The sequence below is a fragment of the Salvia hispanica genome, chromosome 3 (assembly GCF_029641045.1).
Source record: "Salvia hispanica isolate PSC_SH4W2 chromosome 3, Shi_PSC_v1, whole genome shotgun sequence".
NCBI classification, from domain to species: domain Eukaryota; kingdom Viridiplantae; phylum Streptophyta; class Magnoliopsida; order Lamiales; family Lamiaceae; genus Salvia; species Salvia hispanica.
The window spans coordinates 6569004-6587791 of NC_142694.1; the positions used below are offsets into that span (position 1 = coordinate 6569004).

The window sequence follows — 18788 nt, forward strand, 5'->3', positions numbered from 1 at the left end:
ACAAGATAATTCCATCTAAAGAAAAACTTTTCTTTGGAATTTCAATGCCAAAATGTCTAAGTATTGTATAGATGTAAGATTTTGTTAAGAAAACATAACATTCTTTTCTAGCAATCTAAGGAATTAGATGCTTAGAATGTAACTGGTTTATCTCAAATCCTTCATCGTTAAACTGGGTAGACGACCAGTTTCTTACGCTAGATAACCCTCTTAGTTGTTTGTCAATTTTTATAGATGTCATCATCGTAGAGTACCAAAACAATACTAAATATAGTGCACTTTCAACTTTCTTGTACTTGTATCTATGTTAAGGGCACTTGTCAAAATCAAAATATTTGACAACGATGATGAAACACATGTTCTATGATTTAGATCCTTGCCTAAGACCACAAATGATCTCCATAAGCTTCCAAATCACGTGTTTCTTGCCCTTCATTACATAACCATTAAGATGTTTCATGCAGATGATTTCCTCAAGACTTCTACCAAAGAGAACTGTCTTGACAATCATAATACATACATCCTAATTTATGTAGGCTTCCATAGACAATATAATACAGATCGACATAGGAAGAATGGCAGGCGAGAAGAAGATTCTCTCTAGGCATAACCCACTAGCCATTATTCTAGCCTTTTAAGATCCATGTTTACACTTGTCGATCCACTAGCTCCCACTGGCTTAAACAGTTTATGGTAGTGTCGCAAGTCTTGTAGACATTCTTTGTGTATCTATGATTACTATTCAGAATCTATCGTCTTTTCAAAAACGATTATCGGAATAAGCCAATGCATTCTTGTAGTTACAGGGATTAGATTCAAGTTGATCTAAGACTGAGTCTAAAAACTCTCTTAGGTCCATGAACTTATCATGTTCGCAAAGAACGCTCCCACTACGACATGACTTTTACAATCATATGTACAACGTCTATCTGAATGAGCCAATGTATCCTTGTAGTTACAGGGATTAGGTTCAGGTTGATCTAAGACTGAGTCTGACGACTCTCTTAGGCCCATGAACTTATCATGTTCACAAAGAACGTTCCCACTACGACATGACTCTTACAATCATATGTACAACGTCTATCTGAATGAGCCAATGTATCCTTGTAGTTACAGGGATTAGGTTCAAGTTGATCTAAGACTGAGTCTGACGACTCTCTTAGGCCCATGAACTTATCATGTTCACAAAGAACGCTCCCACTACGACATGACTCTTACAATCATAGGTACAACGTTGTTTTCCTTAGTGCACAGGTTTCCAATGGTATGACTTTTTGGTTAAGACGGAAAATAGATAATCTCATTATCTTGAGAATCATCATGTTTGTTAGGCTTGCAGTTATTCTAATAATCTTCATCCAAATCTAGTATTCGTATAAACAAATACCTTTTCGTTCTGAAGATTTTTAGAACTTATACCATTTCTATCATTTGAGATAATCTTAAAACACACCTCAGTACACAACTCCAATTACTTGGATACCTTTTCCAAGACATGTGTTGGAATAACTCCACACCTTGAGATGTGTTGGACTAGACTTACCTCTAGTCCATAACTCGTGTGTTGTAGAAGGTACTGATGCCATGGTAGTTTCTTAAAGGTATAACTCGTTGTTTCCAACGTATTTCCCGTCAATGATAAGGTGTTATTGAGTAAAACTGTTCATATATCGAACTTATCATAGAGAGACTTCGATATCTTCTTATATGACAATCCCATTCTTTAGAAGAATGCTTGGAGTAGTCAACTAGGATTTAACTCCCACTACTGATCTTAACTCATTGCTCGTCACTTATAGTGCATCAACTTATAGTATAAACCAATTTAGACTTGCTAGTCTTTCTATGTTGCATCTCTATAAGTATTCTGAATCAGATGATTCTAACTTATAGTGCATCAACTAGACTTTCTTGACTTTCAAGCTATTTAACAAACAAGCTACTAAAATCACTTGAGTTAGATAAAATCAATTTGAACAATCTCTAAGTACTTTCTTGGCCTTATGTCTAAGTGCCACAAATACTTTATCGTTCATAGTTTAAGAAGTTGAACGGTTGCGTAAAGCTCAATTTTGTTGCATTTAGATTAGATACTATAATGCTTTCTATGGTACTATGACAAATGTTCGAATCGCATTATAAAATGACATCGAACATTGCTCAATTATATACAAGTTTAGAAACTGAAACTGAATTCTTTCTAAACAGAATTGTACCAACAAAATATTACTTATCAAATCAAAACAATAAAGTGAGCATAAATAAATAGCTCCCACTGCAACAACTGCCCAACTGGATTTGAAACTCTCTTTTAGAAGTTGCATTGCTACCTAAGTCATTGTCCTTCTAATGAAGAGGTCAATCCGACTTATAATGCATCTCCTCTTTGCTTCTTCACCAAAAAATTTTCTTGTCTTTCTTGCTTTATAGAAGACATTGATGACAATTCAACTATTCTCTCTTTTCATTGCTAGTCTTTTGTTTGATAAAACTAAGACATAGAAAAGAGGTAGTTTTAATGAATTCGTCAATCATCATGTTATCTTCCTCCAACATTAATAAAGTGAATATAATGCCGAAGGTTTCCAACTTTTCAGTAACAACCTTCTTATAGTCACATCTTATTACAATTGTCGATGAACTGAGTATAGAAACTATTTGAGTAACCGAATCATAAGATTCTTCAAAACATTCTATCTCTTTTGGATTTCCAATAAAATCTGGACAACGTCCTCATTAGATATCCCTTTAACATCGGTATGAACCAAGACTTGTCCTACTACTTCCTAGAAAGTAGCTTGACATTCTTCCTTAAAGAACTTGTTGAGTACATGCATAAAATGCATTCTCAAACTTTCTTTGTGAAGTGTTGTCGAGGAAATGGAGGACATAAATTTGGTGAATACAAACTTCAAGTTTTTAGCAATGAGAATCGTATCCATTTACATTTCCAGTCTACTAAATTTTTGCCTTCGAGTTTTCTTTCAAGATCACAGATAATGGATAAAGCGACATAATTGATATTGACTGAGAAAATAAAAGGTATCCATCACACAACCATACATGATAAAGGAATGTAAAAACCATAAAACATTCAAGAATCACATATGCTATTAAAACGCTAAATAAACAAACACCAAAAGATGTCATGGATTATTTAGATTTTAAAATATTTTTCTTGGTCACAATACCGACAGATAGTCCAGAGACCATAAAAATGACATGGCTGTCTAATATTGCCTAAGCTAGTACCATAATTCTAGTCCTCAAGAATCTTATCTTGCTTTGAATACTCCTCTAAAGAAAGGTCGCACGCCACTCAATGAGATTCTAAGACCATGGTTAACATCTTTTAAACAATGCACACTTCGTGATAATATCGCTCCCACTGGACACAATATATTGCTTCATAAATATGCCTTTCATTTAAAAGAACCATTTTAGTTATTCAAATCTTATGAAAACTGTAAATATTACTAATAACATAACTCCTCTAAAGAAAGGTCGAAATGTTATCTAATTTACTTCACATTTGAATACCATGTATGGAGACCATATACAACATGACTGTTCGTAATTATCGCTTAGTCATTTTTAATTAAAATGGTTTTTCATTTGATTATCATGCAAGCAAATAATTATTTAACTCACATAAGATGTAAATCATATAGGCAAATAATATTGCACACTTTGTCACATCACATATAATCAAATAAATCATTTGATTTTAAACCACTAAGTGTCTAAAATCAAATAATTAAAATAAATCGCAATTTATCCTTTCCATGAACCATGGTACTCCGGATAAAGAGGATTAAAAAAATACATATACCCAATTTGAATAATCAAATACCTAGGGCATAAAAATTATGTCAAGACCACACATTGGGCCTTGCCTATTAATCGGGCCTACTAAACCCTAATTAGGGTTTTGCCCTAAAATAAAATAACTAGCCGCCAAGGTCTTCAAACGGAATCCACGCCGCCTCCTTCACCTCCGGGCCATCACGCCGTCGCCGAGCACCGGGAGCCGCCGCCGCCGCCGGTCGCCAGCCGCCTCGGTTTGCGTGCGGCCGAAACCCTAGGGTTTCCAGCCGCCGCCGCCGCGACCAGCCGACGCACCGCTGCCTCGATCCGCGTGCGGCGGTTCCGGTAGGGTTTCGGCCGCCGCCGAAGCTTGCCTACACCGATCTGCCGCCGCCGCCAGCCTGCCGCCGCTGCTAGCCTGCCGTCGATTGCCTAGATCTGCGTGCGGCCGAGCCCGCTAGGGTTTCGGCCGCCGCCTAGGGTTTTCTTCGTCGGATTCGTTCTTCGTCTTGTTTTTCTTCGTTGTATTACATTTCTTTGTATCTCTAACTATTACATTTGTTTACAAAAGAAATATACATGGAAAAACAAATCCTAATCTACCACGGTCAACCCCCGTGGGTTTACAATAAAACGAAGAACAACAAGAGTCAACAATCACGCAATATTGCATGCATGAAAACAATCATCCATCACATTTTTCAAACATGTAGATCTACATAAGTAGAACACAATAAACATAGATCAAGAATAAACTATCATAGATCTACAATATTTTTAATCAAAATATTCTTATAGATCTAGAATATTCCATTTAACGACTATATCGAATAGATCTAGAATATGTTCTATAGATCTTGGAGTACTCTATTGTAGATCAAGACATTCTTCATCAACCTTGAATAAAATTCATAGATCTAGAATGTTCTTTAGCCGATCTAGAGTATTCACTTATAGATCTAAATATTCTTCATTGATCCATGTAACTTTGAAAAAACAAGATTAAATCCATATAATCAGAGCCTAAAAGCATGGCTCTGATACCAATTGTTGAGGATAATCGCAGCGGAAATTGCAAAAACAAATAAATCCACAAAAGAGTCTATTTAGGAGATTATGTGGATCGATTCAATTTCATGCTTGAACATGTAAAGACATATTATTGCGCAATTAATCACATAATTAAATTATGTTGTTGAATACTTACATTATGATTCTCCTAAGAATCGAAGTGACTCGCTACTTCTCCACGTGTAGATCTTGAAGCTTGAATATGAATGCAAGACCAAAGATCTTCTAACCTATGACCCTTAACTCTACGGATCTAAATTCCTTGTGGGAGGAATCTCTTAGAAACTATAAGGATCTTGAAGGAGAAGACAAGAAACCCAAGAACACACAAAGTGGGATTTTCGAATTCCCTATGGAGAGAGGGAGCCGAAAATCTAAGTGTGGAGGCTAGGGTTTTGTGTTGTAGTGTAGTGTTTGTCTCCTCTCCTTTCATCCCTATTTATAGAGTTTAATATGGGCTAGGTTAGGGATCTATGGGGCTTGGATTGGGCCTCCCCAATTGGACCTTCTTTACTAATTAAATTATAACCCATAATTTAATATAAGGCCAATGGAATATTTCTTGTGCCACTATAGAAGAAATACTGACCGCCCATCCAATCCGTGATTACAAGCAATCCGGGTTAACCTCTTTAATATATTATTTCCCGTGTCTAAGACTTTCCATATCCATTAATTAATTTGTAGTCTGCTATAGACTTTGAATTAATTAATATCTTTTTATTTCCAAGAGTTTGTCTAGTACGAGATGTATATTAAAATATACTTTTCCTTTTCTATTTATTCTTGGATTAAATCCAAACCGGCCAGGTTTCCGAATAATAGAACTTCTCTCGAACACCTCTTGGGGATATAGTCAAACCACGCAGGCACACGATTCAATGTAATATTAAAACTGACACCATACTAGTTATTAATTACTACTACCCAAGATATCAGGAATATTGGGTTACGAAAAACCCGCACCTACTGATAAGTCAAAGCAGCGTATGATTAAATAACGTGTGTCCTATATTATTACAAAGATTAGGAAATATTAAATCTCCAAGACATCGTCTTACAGTAGATAGCAACAAAGACGTGTCTATGCTTTAGATCCATTCAATGCTATACCACATCAGTGTCACTAGTCATTCTCAAGGTAAAGACGCCTTTCAGATGGACACTGCAACCTTTCACGATAGGTAGCCAAAGCCTATCTAGGTTGTGAAAAAGTTTTACTTCTACAAGGTACCGGTTGGGCCACCTACTGTGATGACCTGTTCCACGACCCAACCTTCAACGTAGAAGACTTAGACTGATTTTACTTTCCGGCGTTTTAATTATATAATTTAATATATAATTAAATACGGTCAATACCCATTAAAGTAAAATACACAGTATGAAGAAAACATTTATTATTCTCATTAAATGAAGAGTGTTTACAATATACAAGCAATTTATCAAATTCAAAATAAACTCGAAAAATGCTTTTTAGTATATATGTTCCAACGTTTGCACCCCTAGGTCTAGGGTTTGTGTTGTCTTGGATTGTATGCTAGGGTTTCCCATACTCTTCACTATTTATAAAAGACCTAATGGGCTAGTAAGGGGATCCATGGAATGACTTAAGTGTTGGGCTCACCCATTAGATAATTAACTAATTAAATCACATAGCTCATGATTTAATATATTATCAATGGAATATTATTTTATTCCACTAAAGAATAATATTGCACTCCCACTTAAATCACCAAATTATAAATAACTTGGGTCCATTTTATTTTATTATATTTTCCGCGTTTAAGATTATCTTGATCCATCAATTTAATTCTTTCGTCTGCTATATGACTAGAATTAAATTAATTCTCCAAAGAGTTTTTCTAGTTTGAAACTTTATTTATTATTCGTGGAATAAATTCCAACTGCGCAGTTTTCTGAATAATAAATTCCTTTTTCAAACGCCTCTTGGGGATCACCCTTTAGGGATTTAATCATACCACACTGAGCACGCGAATTCTATGAAATAATATTCCAATACCTTCATGTTATTCAATTACTACCACCCAAGATATCATGAACTTGAGTTACGTACAAACTCTCACATATTGATAAGTCAAAGTGGCGTTTGACTGAATAAACAAAATTGATATTAATTCCATAGACTAGAAAATACAAAACTTTCTGAAATATATTCTTACAGTAGATATCAATAAAGAATACACTTCGGATTAGATCCTTTCAGTGCTTTACCACACCGGTGTTACTAATCTCGTCTTAGGTAAGAGAGAATTATTACAAACACCGCAACCGTACCAATAGGTAGCCAAAGCCTATCTAGGTTGTGAATACGTTTTTCTTCTTACTAGATCTGGCCAAGTCCCCTACTGGAAAACTCATGAGGAGATTCATCGAATTTCCCTACTTGACCTTCTTAGTAAAAAACCTTAGACTTATTTATCATATTTCAATAATAAACCATTATATTATATTATTTATTCTCATAATTAGGTAAACAAGTGGACGTGGCGTTTCTCGTATACATGCACATGCTGACTGTACAAAGGCATGTACGCTCGAAGCATCTTTTAGTATACAAACCCCAACAATCTCCCACTTATACTCAAAGAATGCTTGCGAGTATACCTACAGCTTTATTGGCCTTGTGCTACACATTCACACACATTTTCTCCCACTTATACTCAAAGCAGGCTTTGGCCACTATGTACTCAAAACTATAATTCTTTAAAAGAATCTACCAATATAGTTTGCTAGAGTACATAAAACGAAAATATACTTGTAATTTATAACCTTAATTCTTGCTAAGGAGCACGATTATTTGATCAAAATATTTCTAGGCCCTTTGATCCAGTGGAATAATTTTATGTGCCTTTTTCAAGTGCACTTATACATATTCCTCTATCAAAATCCATTATTTTGATCCTTCTGAATTTCTACTAATTAAAGTAGAATACTTATAGTAATATATAAAGTTTTAATCATGTCGAATATGAGTCCCAAAACTTTAATTATATAATCCGAATTTAACTTGGTATTAACCTTGCTATATAAATTGTGATGTTAAATTATGTATGAATATAATTACCTCATCACAATGACTAATTGGAAATTAGTCCTTATGACAAAATAAAACCGAATGATTGCATTCTTTGTTTTATAGTCATAGATTCCAAGAGTTCATTTATTTAACCATTTGTTGTGATCTTTAGAAATACTTTCTTTGGATATCCAAAAGTAATTCTAATTTTAATAGCTAACTTGGAAATATCTTTTAATGTTATTAGAGTCTTAGAAAGTGTGCAATTCATCACTTCTTTCGTTCTAGGGTGTGAACCCCTTTAACTCTATCAAACATTACCTTTATTCCAATTATGAATATTCTATGAGACAAAATTTAGCTCCCACTTTTAAAAGTAGAAAAATACTAGTCTCAATATTCTTTAAGGCTATTAAAACAATTTAAACAGTGTCTGGAGTTAAATTCACTTTAGTTTAATAAAACGAGCCATGACGCTCTTATTAAACACTTAGAATTTAATTATTCATTAAGAAAAGCTCCCACTATTTTAATTATCACTTTCACAACAAAATAAATAAAACAATAACTAATCAAGTAGTTAACTCTTGGCTTGGAACATTAAAACAAATTTAATGTGCATACTATATTTACTATACAAGAACTTCTAGTATTTATAATAAATACTTATCTTGTTTCTAGTTGAATTTAATTTACTTGTCTTGTAATCAATTATTGTGATTATTTTTCTTACACCTTTATTTGAACAAACGCGATCAAAAGATCATTTTATTTTGTATTGAATCCATGTCGAACATTAATGTTCTATTGACTCATTAACAAAATAATGTTTCAAAAGACTTAAGGATTAAAGAAACTTAATAATCAATATTTCTAGAAGTAAACTTCATAATAATTGAATCAACAATTTTAATCACAAGTAAACAATTTTGATATTAATCATGTTACATTTGATGTCATAAAAATTTGGATAATCAAAACTTCATTTTTCTAATAATGCGAGCATTATAAAATGATATTGATAGTCCAAAAACACAATTGATAATCTAGGAATAAATTCCATATCAATAATCCATATGATATCAAAAACAAACATTGTATCCATATATCAAAAACTCTTAAAATTCAACAATGTAAATATAAAAGCGAAAAATAAACTTTTCTGACTTGAACATGATTATCTCAAAGGTCCACCCCTTTTTCTCATCTCAATTTGAGCATTCACAAGCTTGTGATAAAGTTCCAGAATTGAAAACGTTTTGTCGCTAAACAAAACTTCATCTCTGACTTCATTAAAGCTATCTGGGAGCCCATCAAGGATCATTATCTTCTGGGTTTCTGGGTCAACTTTCCCCCCCCCCCCGATAATAGAAGCTCATGGAAATAGCCATGCATGACTAGGACGTATTTGCCCACATCATGGCCCTCTTCCAATACCTCACTCCTTAAATGCTCCACAGCGTGACCAGCTCTTACCTTAGAGGACTCTTCTACAAACCATGTTGGTTTGTTGATCAACGGCCTTTTGGGCTTGTCAAACCTCTCAAGGGCATTGCCAACACAGGCTAAAACGAAGCCCTTGAGATGACATTCCGCGGTGTGCCACTGATCACGAAACTCCTTGTCCTCTCCTTGTAGATGGTATGTGGGCGGACGATTCTTGCTGAGAATCAACCTTAAGTCATTGATCAAACGATCAACATCAAGCTTACTTTTCCATTCCTTAAACAATTCAGAGTCACGCTTCTTCGAATTAAGTATGGCATAATAAATATCCCAAGTATCAATCATCTTTCGTTCAAGCTGAGAATAAACACCAATAATATAAACATGTAAAATTTCAAGGAATTGTAAATAACCACAAAACAATTCATCAATTTTACATCCACAAAAATCAAGCACAAACGTTCTTCTACTAGGAAGTCGTGTCTTATTTATGCAAGAAATTCATTATTTTTACTGACCACAATGTCGACAGATAGTCCAGAGACCATAAGAATGGCATGGCTGACTAACACTGCTAAAGCGTATAACCATAAAATTAAGCACTAAGGATTCTTTACTTATGCGTGAACTCCTCTAAAGAAAGGTCGAACCGGACAAGCACTTCCTCCTATAGCTCCCTCTAAGCATTATTAAAACACAATCCTTATAATTTCGCAGCAATATTGCTCCGGTAAAAACCAGTCGCGATATTACTGAAAAACTAATTTTACGATTTTAATAATCCTTTATCTAGAGAAGTCCAAACTTACGAACTGGTAATGTTCCTCCCGTAAAGACAGGTCGGTCACTACTTCGCACTAAGACCAATTTTATGGAGGCCATATACAAACGTGTTGTAATTATCGCTTCATATTTTCTTGTTGGTGGTTTTAATAGTTTAACTATTACTTAAGCAGATAAGGCAGATATCCACATTAAAAGAACAATTAAACATGTACTAGCTATGCATGAAAAACAACAAGTACATAGGCGATGCATGAGTTAAACTAGATTTTAACAAATAAAATCATAACTCAAACTAAATATCCATTATCATCATTTAAAACATGCAAACACATTTATACAAGGTTCACATAACCATAATGACGAAACTTGATCATTTAATAAAACATCTAAAATAAATAGATAGATAGAATTAAAACTCTATCTTCACATAAACAAGATTATGTAGACATAAAGTCTAATCTTAAATAATCATACATTATTAATTAAAACAACGTATCTTGATTATTAGAATTACCTTTTAATACTATTAGGATTTACTTAGATAGAATTAATCCATCCTTATCCTAAAAATTAATGTCTAGGTGCACATCATAAAAGATTAGCTAAGTCTTAATTAAATGTTCACTTGGATATATTAATCCACATTTATCCAATCAAGACTAAATCCATTTAAAACACACCAATTAAATTCGAGAATTAAAATTCTCATAGCTTTCAAACAAAATCACATGACAAGAAGAATTTTATTACATCTTTACTTCATAGTGATGTTTTCTAGAAGAAATAAAATTCACCTTCATCAAAATTAAAGATAAAATTCAACTTAAATAAATAATTAAGGATTTTAATAGCAAAATTAATGCTCTATGAATTTTCATACCTTTAAATTACATTTGATGTTATCTAGATGAAACTAATTCACCTTCATCAAAAATTAAAGATAAAATTCAAATTTTAAACTAGGAATTGAATTCCAATTAAAATCCAATTAATCATTTAAAACTTTAATAATTTAGGATTTTAGTAGCATGTTAATGCCAAATGAATTTTTCACTTCTTTAATTAATCCGATGTTATCTAGATGAAATGAAATTCACCTACATCATATTAAAGACAAAATTCAAACTAGGAATATGATTCCAATTAAAATCCTTCCAATTATTAGATATGTAATTTTCGAAATTTTAAGGTATAAAACAATTGAAAAACTTATGTCTTTTCCTTAGGTATATTTCTAGGAAATAATTCCATAACACACCAAATAAAATATAGACAATTTTCAATTAAACCTTAAAATAAAACATGAAAGCACATTAAGAGAATATTCTTTAATAATTTCATCCGATTATGGAAAAGCCAAAAATTAGATCAAATAAATCTTGTATTTCTTATGTTAATTACCATGATATTATATAGGTGGAAATAATCCACCAAAATCAATTAATTAACAAATTAAAATAATTATTTGATTAATTATTCAATTGGCAATATTAAAGAAGGCAAATATTCTCTTTTTTAAATTAGAATCTTGACTTAATTACAAAATCATTCTAATTTCCACAAGATATTTTAATTATTCTAGGTTTAGGATTTTAAAACCATAATTATAAATAACTTGTGCATTAAGAAACGAAAACACGAAAAACGAGGAACGAGACGACGCGACCAAAACCCTAATTAGGGTTTCGGCCGCATACGGGCCTCGCAACAGCCGCTGCTGCCGCGCCCGACCTCCGCCGCCTCCCGCGACCGCCAGCGCTGCCCTCACTGCAGCGCCGCCGCCTGCTGACCGCCGTCGCCACTGCCGCGAGCTTCTCCGCTTCCCGGAGACGCGGTTGCTGCTTGTCCGACGTCGCAGCTTCCCCGGACTGGAGCCGATCGCCGCCGATCCCGCAGCCGCTCCCCGCCGCCCGAAGACGACGCAGCTTCTGCTGCCGCCCGACGCCCTTGCCTCTGCTGTCACGCGGCTGTGCAGCGGCTGCCCTGGCGCTGCTGTCCGAAGACGACGCAGTGGCTACCGGAGCTGCTGCCCGCCGCGATTCCCGGAGCTGCTGCCGCCTCCGTCGTCGGATCTGGACCGAAGCTCCCACTGGACGACGACCATACCCGGCCGCCGCCCCGAGCTCCTTCGCCGTCGAGGTTTAGCGGTTGGCGATGAACTAGGGTTTTTCGAAACCCTAGTTCTTATATATATATATATATATTTTTTTTGTTTTTCGATTTTCGATTAACTCGATTCAACGCTTCTTAATTTGTAACAATCTTTTATGTTCATATCAAATATGCATATTTAAACATCTAGCATTTTTGCAATTTAAATTATTCTAGCATATTAAGAACATAAAACTATAGATCTAATGAATACTTGCTTAGATCTAGAATATTCTTGTGAAAAACACGAATTAAATTCGAGATTCATAATATTCTTTCATCGATCCAAGTATTCAATCATGCACCACTTTATTTCTTGATTCAAACACATATTCACTTAAACACATACATATATGTAATCAATAAACATATAATCTAGTATATATTACTTAGAATATATAGATCTAATGATGTTCATTATAGATCTAGAATATTTTTGTGAAAAACTTGAATGTAATCCAAGATTCATAATATTCTTTCATCGATCTAGAACATTATATCATAGATCCAAAAAGAAAATCAAGAAAAACATAGATCCAACACACATGCATTATTTTCGAAAATCCCAAGCTTTAACACTACAATTTTCGAAAAATTCAATTAATCAAATACATAATCAGAGCCTAAAAATTGGCTCTGATACCAATTGTTGGCACTACCGCAGCGGAAGACACGGAAATCAAACAGGTCCTTGACCGGATCTATTTAGGTGATTATGCATTCGATTCCAATTTCATGCAATTAACATAGATCTATAGATTACACATCAAATAAACATATAATCATGCATATTCGATGTAGATACGATTGTTACCTCTTGATCCATCATCGGATTGACGTTGCTAGCTGCACCTCCTTGCGATCCTTGGTTTATCGACCACGAATCTTCCATACTATTCCCTTGTCCTTGATCATCCATCCGTGTGGGTGGATCTTGGATAACCAACAAATAGCTTTGAAGAGATCTAGAAGAAACCCAATACAAACACGAGATCGTCTCGATCTAATCCTATGAATTAGGATAGAACAAGAACGAAGATCAAAAACCCTAATTCTCCCACGTGCTAGGCACGAAAATCGAGACAAGTGAGAGAAGAGAGGGAGGCGCCGATTTGCACCCCTAGGTCTAGGGTTTGTGTTGTCTTGGATTGTATGCTAGGGTTTCCCATACTCTTCACTATTTATAAAAGACCTAATGGGCTAGTAAGGGGATCCATGGAATGACTTAAGTGTTGGGCTCACCCATTAGATAATTAACTAATTAAATCACATGGCCCATGATTTAATATATTATCAATGGAATATTATTTTATTCCACTAAAGAATAATATTGCACTCCCACTTAAATCACCAAATTACAAATAACTTGGGTCCATTTTATTTTATAATATTTTCCGCGTTTAAGATTATCTTGATCCATCAATTTAATTCTTTCGTCTGCTATATGACTAGAATTAAATTAATTCTCCAAAGAGTTTTTCTAGTTTGAAACTTTATTTATTATTCGTGGAATAAATTCCAACTGCGCAGTTTTCTGAATAATAAATTCCTTTTTCAAACACCTCTTGGGGATCACCCTTTAGGGATTTAATCATACCACACTGGGCACGCGAATTCTATGAAATAATATTCCAATACCTTCATGTTATTCAATTACTACCACCCAAGATATCATGAACTTGAGTTACGTACAAACTCTCACATATTGATAAGTCAAAGTGGCGTTTGACTGAATAAACAATATTGATATTAATTCCATAGACTAGAAAATACAAAACTTTCTGAAATATATTCTTATAGTAGATAGCAATAAAGAATACACTTCGGATTAGATCCTTTCAGTGCTTTACCACACCGGTGTTACTAATCTCGTCTTAGGTAAGAGAGAATTATTACAAACACCGCAACCGTACCAATAGGTAGCCAAAGCCTATCTAGGTTGTGAATACGTTTTTCTTCTTACTAGATCTGGCCAAGTCCCCTACTAGAAAACTCATGAGGAGATTCATTGAATTTCCCTACTTGACCTTCTTAGTAACAAGCCTTAGACTTGTTTATCATATTTCAATAATAAACCATTATATTATATTATTTATTCTCATAATTAGGTAAACAAGTGGACGTGGCGTTTCTCGTATACATGCACAAGCTGACTGTACAAAGGCATGTACGCTCGAAGCATTTTTTAGTATACAAACCCCAACAAGACCTCCACATAAAGTTCAATCACATGATTTAATTAATACTCAAGGACTTCTTATGAGTTTAGGAAAAATGAAATAAAATGATCATGCATTTAGGATACATTCATCTTGAGTTCATTTGGCTTCGTAAGCCTAATTAAGTATTATTTCTATGATTTGCTAAAGGGACGTCTTCGCGCGTCGTTTGAATTCAAGTCAAGGAGTTTGTTTGGCTATAGAGATAGCTTTTGAGGTGGGCATTCTTTTTAGAACGTGATTTCAATATGAAAATGTGAATCTTTCTCAAGTATGTTTGTCATGCCATGTTTTGCTTTTATGATTACCTATCTGCTTGGCTCTGCCAATTGAGTTAAATCGAATTCGGGTCCCAGTAGGCCGAAAATCCTACTCGGACTTGTGTACACATGAGGGGACCGTGAGCTAACATAGGAGTTGGCCGGTCCAGTGACCATCGTGGAATGTGGCCACATTCCCGGTTCACATCAGTTTCAGATATGGTATTTGAGTTATGTGATTGCGCAATCAAATTTTATGAAAGGAAAGGATTTAGTGACTCGGGCCTTTTTAAGCAAAAACCCCGTGATCACTCAACTGTGGCTGACAAATAAAATAGAACTATTTTGGCACTATGCCCACTTAGTATATCAATACTCAGCCCTGCATGTTTCTTTTCTAACGTGCAGGTTGAACGTGGACGAGGAGGCGAAGGTGTTTGGACAAGACTTTTAAATAAGTAGTTAGGTAGCCCGAAGTAGTGTCACGACCTCGCCTTGCTAAGGATAGCATTGCTCGGTGAATTGTGACTAAGGAGGGGATTAAGAAGAGGGAATGGAAGGGGATGAAAGAATTAACCATAGGACACACAAATACTTCTCAATTAGACAGAGGTGGTGCACAAGACAATGAAAGATCACGAAATTTAAAAAGAGTGTTTAAAACCGGTAATTCGTTATTAATCATTATTCTTACGATCCATCTAGTACATAATACTGCAATAATGCACAGCGGAAGGAGTTTTAAATACATGGTCATATGTGTGAAGACATATGCCACAAGAACCCTATAAAAGAGGCGAGACGACCACCAACTCCACTCAGCCACCATTTCATTACTGCTCAACCTGCACATTTAGAAAGACATGCATGGCTGAGTACGGGGTACTCAGTGAACATATTGCCGAAAGTTATACATATATAAGAAAAGTTATTATCATGCCATCACAGTAACACACGGAGGTTTTATCTTAAAAGGCCCAAGCTTACTAAGTTCATTTTCATAAAGTTTTTCTGATCAGACTAAGTAATCCACCATATTTGATAGTTCATTGTGTGTCGGGAAGGTGGCCACCTTCCACGATCACATTGACCGGCCAACCCTTACGATGACTCACGGTCCATTCCTTTGTGTACACTAACTCGAATAGGATCCTGGTCCTATTGGAGTCCGAATTCGATTCATTCATTCATTTAGCATCGCCAAACAGATAGGCATCATAAGACAAAATCATTTCATGGCACGATAACATTTAAAAAAAAAGTAAGTGCGATTTTATCAAACAAAAATCATTTCATATATACTTGATAATTTATCCACACTTAATGTGTTGGATATAAAGCCCACCACAAAGCCTCCAATTAAAACTCTACATAAGCTCGTCCTGAGAACAATTCCGCGAACACGCCCTTCTTGAAAGAGGATATTGATTCAATTAGTCTTTAAAACATACATAAGGTGCATGACATGCAATGATCCTATATGGGACATGCATCCTATGCTCGAGGTTCGATCAAGATAACTTCATTCCATCAAAACTTGCGGCTCTCTATTTTAAAAGAGACTTTAAATCTGCCACTCCAAAAATTCTATTAATCAATAAATAATAAATAATCAAACCCAACAACTAAATAATAGGTTCATTCTTCACTTAGAGCCCAAAGCTATAATTAATGATGACCCAAACATTTCTCTCTTCTTCTTTAAAACGAAACGGCCCACTTCCAAGTAATAAGCGATCACACTCAAAACAATAATTAACTAGGCCTAAGAGGGAGCCCAAAAGCTAACTAAAAGGAGTGGAACCCCAAATCAAATTGTAGTTCAGAGAAAAGAATAGATTTCAATTTAAGAACAGATGCGCCTCCTTCTCCCCAAAATTTCACGTCTCTCTCTCTCGTCGATTTGCCGGCGCTCGGCCAGTAACCGGTGCCACCATTCACGGGTAAGGTAAGTCATTTCTCTTTCTCTCTTCTCTCTTCTCTTTCTTCTTGTTGCACACTCACACAACACATATAAAAGCTATACGAACACACACACACTCAGATTCCTTTCTCTAGGTTCAGATTTTCAGGCACCGGCTCGCCGAGTAAGTGGAGAAGAGTGCAGCGAGGTTTGCTCGGGGCAGCGGCTGCCGATCGTGAGTGACAGCAGCGGCGGCAACCCGAGAGGGCAGCAACTGCACGTGTGTGTGTGTGTGTGTGTGTATGGCTGCCGTGAGTGGCAGCAGCGGCGCACTCCTCCGGACGAGACAGCAGGGGCGCAGTGGCGACACTGGACAGCTCCGGCAGCGGCAGTGGCTGTGTGTGTGCGCAAGGTGCCGGAGTTTCAGTCCGTACCTCGGGCAAAGGCCCATCAGGCAGCGCGTTGTTGAAGCGCACATACCCCTCAAAGCTAAGTCTCAACTTGTTTCTTGCTTGCTTGCTATGGTTATCTCAAGTAATTAGGATTTACGGTACTTAAGGCTCTACTTGATTCATTCTTTCATTCAAAGGATATTGGAGGAGTTAGAAGTTGGTCTTCATGATAAATCTTTTTTTTTTCCTTGGCACACGAGCTTGATAAAAAAAAACGTTGGCATCTATTATTGTTGCTAAGTTCAAGAGCACCAAAGGCTAAAGCATAATCTTGATTCCTAATATAAGCATGCTTGAAAAGTGTCCATGAAAGAAGTTAAATATGCTACGTGAAATTTGTTGTTGGGATTTAATGAGAAATGAATCTTGTAAAGGAAAGAAAATGGTAGGGCTTGCCATAATATTTGAGCATTCTATGATTCTTGTTCATGCATGGTCTAATGATATGAATAGCTATGAATAAATTTGATGCTTGAAGATTTTACCTTGAAGAAATGAGGAAAAAGTAGGGTGGAGGGACTCGGCTCCTCTTCTTCAAGCACTCATTTGAAGATCCTCGCTTTGAATTAAATTTGATGGTGGTTTATGGTGGAACAAATGATTTAAGAGTAGAGATAGAGTGGTATTTATAGAGGAAATGGTTGCATAGAAAAATATGGGTAATTCTCTAATTCATGGAAGCAAACTATTACACGAGAGTTAGTGACTTTTGATGTGAATCAAATTGTAGTCCTTTATTGCATTATGTTAACGCACTTTTTAAGATGAAAAATGGACTCATTTTGATAAATTGTAGGAAAAAGGATCAAACTATAAGAGAGAGCGGAGAAAGAAAACATGGTCCGAATCTGAACAGTAATCAGCCCTTGAAGATCAATTTCAAATGCTTCTACAAGTCCACCATTGCATTCACCTTCGAAAGAGCTTCGCGTGGATACCTCGCACGCCTCAATCGGAGTCCGGATGAAGAAGATACGGTTGTTTTAAGAAAACTGCGCAGTGCAGTGAAAAAACGCCCGGCCGGGCAAAGTTGACTGGGCCTATTTTTTCAGCCCAAACTATATAAAAAGCTAGGGCACGACTTCCTATGGGACTTTTGGCGGCTGGAACGATTTTTGAGAGAGATTTGGAGCTTGGAAGCCATACTTGAAGAAGAAGAGCAAGATTGAAGCTTCATCCACCCAAGCCTTGTCCCCCACGGTATCTTTAGCTTGTTTCCTTGTTATTGTGACCACCATGGGTGGCTAGAGCTTGGGATTACTCCTAATTTGTAGTAGGGTTGTTGAACATGAACTTCTTTATTTGAATTTTTATGATTTCCTTTGCTTTTTAGTTCTTATCTTTGGTGATTATTCTTATCCTGGTTGAGTTGAGCATGTAAACTTAATTTGGAAATTGCCTTAATTCTAATGTCTCTTTAACTTAGAATAAGGAGCAAACAAAGATAAGGAACCTTCGAGTTAGAACCGATTAGGTGATAAACCGGGGGTGGATCCTTTGTGTTGAATTGTGTTAGAAGCTAATCCCGAGCTTACTATGCGACTGTAGGAGTGAGGGGTTGGTGAGTAGAGCCTAGGAGACGTGATCAGCCTATCCTAGGTGTACAATTCCTCGATCAGTGATCAGCTGCGAGCGAGTGTAAAATCAACACGATCC

General features: G+C 35.8%; 1 long non-coding RNA gene across 1 annotated transcript; it reads left to right on the top strand.

The window, feature by feature from the left end:
* Positions 1 to 16585: 16585 nt before the first annotated feature.
* LOC125212917 (uncharacterized) lies at positions 16586 to 18464 on the top strand. The gene is made up of 2 exons (XR_007174794.2): positions 16586 to 16725; positions 16836 to 18464. It is a non-coding gene; the product is annotated as an uncharacterized LOC125212917 (long non-coding RNA).
* The last annotated feature ends 324 nt before the right edge of the window (positions 18465 to 18788 follow it).